Genomic DNA, 10,518 nt, shown 5'->3' with positions numbered 1-10,518 from the left:
GGTTCCACTGGTACTACCCGCAGCCGCCGCACCAGCCCGTTCGAAGGCCCCGATCCCGTCGTCATCCGCGACCTCAACCTCCTCACTCGGGTTCCCGTCGTCCTCGACCACCTCATCTCCACGTACTATGACTGGAAGACGTACTTCTCCCTCGTGTTCCGTGAGTACAATCTCCGGACATCGATAGCTCCTTGGACTCGCGCTTCATGGAGGACGATGAGGAGTGGACGTCCATCGATGCCACCATTATCCGTTGGTTCTACACCACCATCTTGAAGGACCTCTTCCACACGGTGGTCTCCGCCGACGATGACGCTCACGCCGTTTGGACCAAGCTCATCAGCCTCTTCACTGACAACGCGCTCCAACGCAAGGTTTTCTTGCACGGCGAGTTTTTTTGGGTGCCAGCAGCTCGACTCGTGTGTTGACGATTATTGCATGTGCCTCAAGAAGCTTGTTGATGAGCTCCGTGACCTCGACGAGAAGGTCTCCGATGAGCTTCTTCTCAGCACCCTCATTGCCATCCTGAACGAAGACTTCGGGAACGCCGCCTCCAACATCCCCCTCATCTCCAACCCGACCTTCCCCAAGATCGTCGCATACCTGAAGCTGGAGGAGCAGATGATGCGGATGTCGCGCACCCGGGCCACCCACATGGCCCTCACCGCCGGTACCCGTGGCGGTGCGCCGCCCACCGCCCCGACTCCCCTGCCGCGGCCCACCCCGGGCCCCTTCCAGGCGCCGCCGCCGCCCGGGTTCCCCTACCTGGCACCGTTGCAGGCCCCCTCCCCCGCCCCCCGCCGAGCAGCAGCAGCGCCGGGGCGGGCGTCGCGGCTGAGGTGGCCGCAAGCAGCAGCAGCCGGCTGCCCACGACGGGGCGCCACGCCAGCCGCAGCATCAGCTCCCGCCGGCGCCCTGGCAGGCCGGCCAGAACCTCTGGACGGGGGTTGTGCACGCGTATTCCATGCCTATACGGCGCGCCCCCATCCCCGGCTCCTTTGGCGCCCGCCCGGCCCCTCATTAGGCTCTGTACGCGGCTCCTCAGGCGTACCAGCCCGTGCCGCTCTACGGCCCCTCGGCCTATGGGCTGCCTCCGGCTGGTGGGTTTGTGGCGCCACCGCCTCAGCCGACGTCGTCAGCCCTGGCCCTCCCGCCGGCGCCTTGGAACCCCGCGCTCCTAGCGGCTCTCCACACCGCCCCCACGCCGCAGCAGTACACTAGCGGTGGCGACTAGTATATGGACACCGGAGCCACGGCTCACATGGCCGCCAACCCCGGTAACCTTCTTGCCGCTCACCCCGTTCACACCGCTGCTCGCATTACCATGGGTGACGGTTCTTCCATGCCCATTACTCATGTCGGCCATGCTGCTTTTCCTTCTAACTCCATGCCATTATATCTTTCTAATGTGATTGTTTCTCCTGACATCATGAAAAATCTTGTTTCCCTTCGTTCTCTTACATGTGAAAATCCTGTTACCGTTGAATTTGACATATTTGGCTTTTCTGTCAAGGATGCCCGTACCCGGATGGTGCTCCACCGATGTGACAACCCCAACGAGCTTTATCCGGTCCACTCATCTACCTCCTCCGTTGCTGCACCCATGGCGCTTTCCGCCGGAGTGGACCTTTGGCACGCTCGTCTTGGTCATCCCAACATCGCCACTCTTCATCATATTCTTCGGAGTTTTTCATTCACGTGTAATAAGATCGACGATCACACTTGTCATGCTTGTCGTCTCGGCAAACATGTTCATCTTCCTTTTAGCACTTCCTCGCATGTCACATCATACCCGTTTGAGTTAATTCATAGTGATGTTTGGACCTCTCCTGTTGCAAGTAACACGGGCTATCTTTATTACCTTGTCAAACTTGATAATTTGTCACACTATGTGTGGACCTTCTCGTTGCGGCGAAAGTCAGACTCTATTGCCACTCTCACCGCTTTCTACTCCTATGTCTCCACACAGTTTGGACGTCCCATTCATGCGTTGCAAACAGACAACGGGAAGGAGTTTGATAACCTTGTGATCCGCAACCTTCTCACCACACACGGGACGATCTTTGGTCTCACTTGCCCGTACACTTCGCAACAAAACGGCGGCGCTGAGCATGTGCTTCGCACTCTCAATGACTGCGTTCGCACCCTCCTCTTTCACGCCAACGTGCCCCCACGTTTTTGGCCCGACACGCTCGCCACCGCATCACTACTCATTAACATTCGTCCTTGTCGCACTCGCGGGAATTTTGCACCTCATCACCTCTTGTTTGGCACGCCACCCTCCTATGCTGAGCTCCGCATCTTCGGTTGCCTGTGCTACCCCAGCATCGCTTCCACTGCTCCTCATAAGCTCGCACCTCGGTATGTGGCCTGCATCTTTCTCGGCTATCCCCCCAATTCCAAAGGCTACCACTTCTATGATCCTATCTCACATCGGGTGGTCACTTCACGGCACGTTTACTTTGATGAGATGGTTTTTCCGTTTAGCAGGTACCTTCGGATGTTACGGCCTTGCCCACTCCCGGTGATGGCCGCCCACGTGCTTCTCTTTAACCGCCTCCCGACTTTGAGGGTGCCCCCCGCGCCACGGGTCGAGTCTCTCCCCGGTTGGATGCCCTAGGGGTTGCACCTCCCTCGGCGCCCGCGACGCCCCTCAAGTCCCCAGCCTCGACCACGCTGGCGGCCTCGCCCGCCGCCTCGCCTGCGGCCTCGCCTGCGGCCTCGCCCGCGGCCGCTTCACCCACGGCGGCCTCCCCCGTCGCCTCGCCGGTGGCCTCGCCTGCGGCAGTCACGAAGGAGGCGGGTTCTTCTTCTTCATCGCCCGTCTCCACTCCGGACCCGCTGCCCCGCCCGATGACTCGCTCTCGGGCTAGCACCCTTCGCCCGAGCACGCGGTACCCCAACGATGAGTACCTTCTCGCTGCTTCCGTCTCTGAGCCGTCTCCTCTCCCATCGTCAGCTCGAGCCGCCCTTTGGGATCCTCATTGGCTCGCTGCGATGCAGGAAGAGTTCGACGCACTCCAGCGGAACCGTACCTGGCAGCTCGTCCCTCGGCCGCCCCGGGCCAACATCATCACGGGCAAGTGGGTCTTTCGGCACAAGACTCGTCCGGACGGCACTCTCGAGCGCTATAAAGCTCGCTGGGTGGTTCGGGGCTTTCGGCAATGCACGGGCGTGGACTTCACCGACACATTTGCCCCGCTTGTTAAACCGGGCACGATCCGTGCCGTGCTCCAGCTAGTCGTGTACCGAGCTTGGCCTGTGCATCAGTTGGACGTGTCCAACGCCTTCTTGCACGGCCACCTGGCTGAGCAGGTGTTCCGTGAGCAGCCCACTGGCTTCGTCGACGCCACACATCCAGATCATGTGTGCTGGCTCTCCTGTTCCCTTTACAGGTTGAAGCAGGCACCTCGGGCCTGGTACCAGCGCATCGCCGCCTTCCTGCAGACGCTCGGACTTACATCGACTCGCTCTGATGTGTCCCTCTTCGTGTATCATCACGGAACTGGCACGACCTACTTGCTGCTGTACGTTGATGACATCATTCTGATGGCATCCACTCTTCGCAATGAATTTGCCCTGAAGGACTTGGGTTCTCTGCATTACTTCCTTGGCATTGAGGTGGGTCGACGGCCAGATGGGTTCTTCCTGCATCAGCAGCGCTATGTCCATGAGCTTCTCGACCGAGCTGGCATGCTTAACTGCAAGCCCGCTCCCACGCCTGTCGACACCAAGGCCAAGGTTTCCGCTTTGGAGGGGTTGCCTGCATCTGATGCAGCCTTCTACCACTCCATTGTGGGCGCCTTGCAGTACTTGACCCTGACGCGCCCCGACTTGTAGTATGATGTTCAACGGGTCTGTCTTCACATGCATGCTCCGCGCGACTCTCACTGGACTCTGGTGAAGCGTATCCTCCGATACATACGCATCACCCAGTCCTTGGGACTTACGCTAACGGCCTCCGACCCCACCGACCTCGTCGCCTACTCTGATGCGGACTGGGCTGGCTGCCCGGACACACGGTGCTCCATCTCGGGGTACTGTGTCTACCTTGGACCATCCCTGATCTCCTGGTCCTCCAAGAGACAGCCCACCGTCTCCCGCTCGAGTGCCGAGGCTGAGTATCGAGCAGTGGCTAACGCTGTTGCTGAATGCTCTTGGCTCCGTCAGCTGCTCCAGGAGTTGCTTTGTGATGTTCACAAGGCCACGCTCGTCTACTGCAACAACGTCTCCGCCAACCCGGTCCACCATCGTCGGACGAAGCATATTGAGCTCGATATACACTTCGTTCGTGAGCATGTGGCTCTTGGGCGCATCCGAGTCCTCCACGTCCCGACGGCGCAGCAGTTCGCCGACGTCATGACGAAAGGACTGCCTACTTCTGTCTTCGAGGAGTTCAGGTCCAGTCTTTGCGTCTCCGGCGACGCTTCGACTGCAGGGGAGTGTTGAATATATGGTTTGTGCATGTATATTGTATAGTTTGGCCCACCTCCTAGTCATTGTATAGTTGAGGTTGTGGCCCACCTTGTACTTCATATATACGTGCGCTTTGCACCGATCAATACATCGTGAAGCATTGCCAAAACATTCGTTTCCAACAAGTTGTACACGTCTGTTAATAGTTTTTCCATTCCTCTAGCCTAACTTGACCGATCAGGTTACAGTTGCCCACGCAATATTCCAACCCGTAAGTTTTTTTTTGAGGGGCAACCGATAAGTTAAAAGGTGAAATAAAACAATTACATGTTGTAAAGTAAAGAAGGCTCAAACTTCATTTCTACCATTGCAAAAATGTGTAAAAGTCCGATGCATAAAGTCAACGTCACAAACGAATTTGAATGAGCTTCTATTGGTTTAGTCTATAGAAGTACATCGTGAGACAAATTATTTATTCCAATGTTCACCTGGGGGAGAGGCTCTCCACATGGATTTTCACTGAAAGTGGCCCAAAGCTGGGACTGAGGTATGAGAGGGTTGGTCGAGAGAGCCGATAGACGGTCACTAGACGAGGATTACATGTCGCCTATGAGCGAGCCAATTCTTCCATGTGTCCACATGTCCATTGATCTATGCAACTTTGGAGTGGACATGTGAGGTTGCTCTAATCTCTAAATCGAACTTTCTACGTACATTGATCCCGAACTTCTGGGACATGTCCAACGAGCCCGGATTGGGCTCAGCAGGGTTCACCCAGTCAAAGTGGTACAGAAGGTTTGCCAATGCAATCTCCACGGTTGATGTGCCAAACAACATACCAGGACACTGACGTCTCCCGGCCCCGAAAGGTGTGATCTCAAAATGTGTCCCCTTGTAATCTATGCTGCTCTCTTTGAACCTCTCTGGCTTAAATGTATCGGGGGCATCCCAATATCTGCAATCCCGACATATCGCGAATATATTAACCTGTACGTTGGTGCCTTCAGAAATTTTATATCCCATGATTTCACAGTCTTCTCTTGCCCTTCGGGGGAGTATAGGAGCGGGAGGGTGCAACCTCAAGACCTCCTTGATCACCATTCTCATGTAGTGGAGGTCACGAAGGTCATTGTTAGTTATGACAGATTGTTGCTGACCTACCACTTGTCGAACCTCTAGCTGTGCCTTTCTCATAGTTTCGGGATTATTTAAGAGCTCGGACATAGCCCACTCCAATGTTATTCCAGAGGTCTCAGTGCCACCCGCGAACAAGTCCTGTGAACAATTGTTGTGGGTTATACGATACGTACATATTTGGCTTCAATTATGAACAAAATATAGACAACACATACTATTTCAAACAAAGTGAGGAGTGGACACGGCAGATAACGATGAATCATCCAATAAATAGCTAGTGCTACTCATGGGGTTTATCCTCCTTATAAAAAACAAATAGAAATAGATAGAAGGTGTTGGTGACAATACTCACAAAGATGATGTCACCTATTGCCTCTAAAGTTAGAGGATACGACAAGGAGTCTTCCATGTGCAGCCTAAGCAACACGTCTAGCAAGTCCTCCTCGTCGTTGGAGCTGACTGCATCGCGCATGTCCTTACGTTGCTCAATGATGTCGGAGATGATGCGCTGGATTCGGCCATAGCTCCTCCTCATCCGTCGCTCACCGGAGCTCAGCAGCCACACTAGCCGCGACGATGGGAATAGGTCGACGAGCGAGAAGCCTCCCACCAACGCGGTGACTTCTTCCAATTCCCGGAGGTACTCACCTTGTTGTGCACACTTGCCTCCGAACACCGCCCATGCAATGACATCGTTCATCAGTGCCGATAACTTCTCTGTGAGGTTGACAATGGTGCCAGTCGAGGCGGTGATGGAACTAAGGAGGTTGCGGACTTCCTCGGACCTGATGCCCTCCATACGCCTTACCTGTGTTGAAACATATTGCCCGCCTCTTTTCCTTAGATTTAGTATTGTCGTTGTTGTTGAATAAGTTACAAAATGCAATTCTAGCCTGCTTGGCGCTGAGGAGCTCCATGGTGCAGACCTTGCGCGCCTAGTGCCAGCGGTCGCCGTAGGGGGCAAAGATGATGCCCATGCCGCTGCCATAGCCAATGACGTCCAGCGTCACGCTGCGGGGCCGCGAGGCGAACATGAGGTCCTTACTCTTCATCACCACCTCCGCCATCTCGGTGCTCGATACCACCACGGTGGGGACCTCGCCCAGCTTGAGGAACATCAGTGGGCCATGCCGGCTAGACAACACCACCATGATGTGGTGCGGGAGGACACCGAAGACGTGGTGGAGGCTGCCGATGATCGGAAGGGTCCATGGGCCGGGAGGAAGCTGATGCCTATTGTGGGTGGGACGAAGAAACCAAAGGAGGAGCACTATGGCTAAGGCAATGAATGATATGCTTGAAATTGTTACCTCCATGTCATGGAGCTGGGAGCTAGCTAGTAACCGGGAAGTTTAGTACTAACCAGTGAGTTTATACACGGATGTCATGGTACCATTCGTATTTATGGATCAGATATGCAGCACAAGACATGAGATTGGTTGGGATTTGGAAACCAAACTTACCTACTCACTACAGGAATCAGGTAATTTGCCATCTGTGAATCACAAACGGCAAAGACCTAAATACAGACGGCAAAGAGTTTGCCATCAGGATGCAGACGGCAAAGTCAGACGGCAAAGATAAGTCGGCAAAGAATACTTTGCCGTCAGCTTTTCATTAGACACACGACAAAGACTTTGCCGTCAGCCATTCTCAGTATTTTGCCGTCTGCACAAATAATAACAGACGGCAAAGAAGCACCTTTGCTGTCAGCCTAAACGTGCTCTTTGCCATCAGCACAACTACTTCACAGATGGCAAAGTTTTTTTTAATTTTTTAAAAAATACGCTGCACGCATGAACATCAACAAGGCTTGAAGGACTAGAGCAAAATTGTGCTACAACATTCTTACGCAAGAAACTTACAGATCTGAACACCAACAGTTTCTTTATAGATCAAATTACAAAATTCTTCTACAACTTATTTACAGAGAAAGAGTGTTCGGTGCGTTGGCTGGGGCTGTCGGTGGCGCGAGCGGCGGCGGCCGGTAGCTCGAGACCGCATCGGGCGCAGTCCTTCTCTTCGTAGGAGGCGCGGGGCAGCCCCCGTCGGCAGCCGGCACGGTCCTTCTCTTCGTAGGAGGAGCGGGGCAGCCCCCGTCGGCAGCTGTGCGGGCCATGGAGCTGCTCGGCGTGCTGCACCAGTTGGGGGCGAACGGCAGCAACCCTTCTCCTCCATCGATGCTCCTTGCGACAGTCGGTGGCGCAAGCGGCGAACGGTGAACCGAGCGGCGACGGCGACGACCGGTGTCCCGAGCGCCCAAACGGCGGAGGCGGCTGATGGCTCGAGCAGTGATGGCGGTCGGTGGCGCTGGCGGCGGCCGATGGCTCGAGCGGCGGTGGCGCGAGCGGCGACAGGTGGCCCGGGCGGCCGCGACGGCCGGCGGCCTGAGCGACGGAGGAGGCTGGTGACCCGAGAGGCGGCGGCCGGTGGCGCGAGCGGGAAGGGAGAAGAGAGGGGCAGGGACGCGGGCGGCGGCCGGTGGCCTGAGTGGAGTCAACTACGATGCGGGGCAGATGTATTCGGGAGAGAAAAAGAGAGATGCGAGAGACAGGTCGTGGGAGTGGAATCCGGTGGATAAGGTTGATGGGCTCCGGGTAGTTGGGGTGGGGCCCGACAACATGAATGGACGGGAGAGGGAGAGTGGTGGGCATGGGCTATGCATCTACGGTGGATGTTGCTGCCAAGTCATCGATCCGTGGGATCGATCCGCGAGCTGTGCTTTCTCTTTGCCGTCTGCGTTTTTGTTTGCAGACGGCAAAGTACTCACTTTGCCGTCTGTAAAAAGGTAGACGGCAAAGACTATGCCGTCTGTGTTTTTTTCCACAGACGGCAAAATGAGCTCTTTGCCGTCTGTAAATAGAAAACACAGACATCAAAGATACTTTGCCGTTTGTCATTTTTTTACAAACGGCGAATTAGTCTTTGCCGTTAGTCATTCTTTGCCGTCAGCACCTGTTGGCAAAATTTGTCTTTGCCGTCTGTCCCGACAAAATGCTGACGGCAAAGTCCAGTACCGACGGCAAATCTCCTGTTTCCTGTAGTGACTACACTTGAGGAGATGTATGCAAAACAACGGTGTATTTGGTTTAGGTATAAGAACTTTCATGAAAAATTCTATTCCATTCACTAAACAGTACAGTGTGACATGCAGTGGTTGAGGACAGCTTTATGGCAAAAAAAATTAATCAAAAGGACAAAAGTGCTGAGCATGAGGCAAATGGATGCCTTAGAAAAATAACATGAGGCAAATTCGTTGCTTTTTCGTAACTGCTAGCTGGATGCCGGATGAGATCGCCTCGATCAGCACAACTTAATACTCAAAATATTTGATGTATTAAGCCAGATGAGCACATGATGTCCACTAGTGCACTAAAGGCATTATCTGCACATCTATTCTGTGTTGTTACCACGGCCTTCTCCTTCTTTCACCGGAGCTTAACCTCGCTCGCTCTCTCTCTGCACTCGCCTTGCGCTCGAGGAAGAAGACTGGAGGATGAAGAAGGACACATAGACACAAGAAATTTTCCCGGCCGGCGCATGAACGCCGCCGTGGGCGCACGAACGCCCCAATCTTTGCTTTGTATTCACAGGCTACATGCTCGGCAACTCCCTGGTACAAACACACTCGTGGCCGGGCCTTTTGTAGTCCTACAGCAAAGCAGCTCCCACATTACGTGAGCGCACGTACGCACTCACCGTGGCTGCTTGCAATAGAACCACTAACTACCTCCTGCATGCATGCGCTAACAACCACGCCTAGCAGCCACCAAGTTCGGCCGGGCTAGCTACCTTCGGCTCTCACGCCTACCCAGCGACACACACGCATGCCACGAGCACACACAATGCATGCACGCACATGAATGCATGGCTTATTCCTAACATTCTCCTCCTAAGCCATGATCTTGCCGTCGCCGGAGTTGTTGCAGCTCCTATCATTGTCGTCGTCATGGCCGTGACCCAGCCCGCGGATCCGACCCGGCGCATCGACGCCGGTCGCACCGCCATGGACTCGATCTGTCGCACTGACGCCGGTCGCACCGTGCTCCGTCACGACCCCGGCGACATACGTCGAGCTCCTTCTCCGCAGGCGACACACGCCTGGCGTCTATTGGCGCCCCGCACGTCCCGCACGCACCCAACGCGCCCAATGAGCCCGACCACACCAGTGCGTCCTGCACGTCCCGCACGCACTCGACGCGCACGACGAGCCCGACTGCACCAGACGCGCGCGCGCACCGCCTCACTACAAGAAATATGTCAACTTGTGACCAGCACTATTGGTCACTGAATGGTCACTGTTTTTAATTTATGACCTTTTTGTGACCAAACACATAAGGTCAAAAGCTGGCAGTCGTAAACTGACTATAGCGACCTTTCTTCTGGAATGGCCGTAGACGTTTATGACCAAAATACGTCTACTTTGGCGTTTTGGTCACTAGCAACCTTCCCAGGCCACGTAGGCATCCAGCGTGGCAAGCTAATGTGGCACAAGATTCAGCCCGGTCCAATTCGGTTTTCTACAAGGGCCGAGCCCATTAATTCAGCCTTTTATTATTTTTTCCTTGTTAATTCTGGTCGGCTTCATGGGCCAAGCCCAACATTGTAGCCTTTTTTATTGTTGGCCCGTGGCCTTTTATTATTTATTGCTTTTCTATTTTCAGCCATTATATATTCAAGCTGGTCCCACTAGTCAGATGGGTCCCACTTGTCATGACCATCTCTCAAGTTGGTCCCACATGTCAGAAATGTACAAAATTGACAGATTATTTTCATAAGTGGACCCATTGGTCAAGTTTCCATTTCACAAGTTTTCAGATCACATACATAATCAAAAAGAACACATAAATTTCATCAAATATACCACTAAATAAATCTATTACAATCTTTACAACACATATATGCTACAATATGCTACTCTTCACTAAGTAGAACTTGACGGCTTCACACTTCACGGCTTCACAC

General features: G+C 54.2%; 1 pseudogene; it reads right to left on the bottom strand.

The window, feature by feature from the left end:
- Nucleotides 1-5,067: 5,067 nt before the first annotated feature.
- Nucleotides 5,068-6,704, bottom strand: LOC123039870 (desmethyl-deoxy-podophyllotoxin synthase-like; annotated as a pseudogene).
- Nucleotides 6,705-10,518: the final 3,814 nt, after the last annotated feature.

The sequence above is a fragment of the Triticum aestivum genome, chromosome 2B, assembly GCF_018294505.1.
Source record: "Triticum aestivum cultivar Chinese Spring chromosome 2B, IWGSC CS RefSeq v2.1, whole genome shotgun sequence".
NCBI classification, from domain to species: domain Eukaryota; kingdom Viridiplantae; phylum Streptophyta; class Magnoliopsida; order Poales; family Poaceae; genus Triticum; species Triticum aestivum.
Note: the sequence above shows the minus strand (reverse complement) of the source record. Positions and strands in the feature narration are given on the sequence as shown.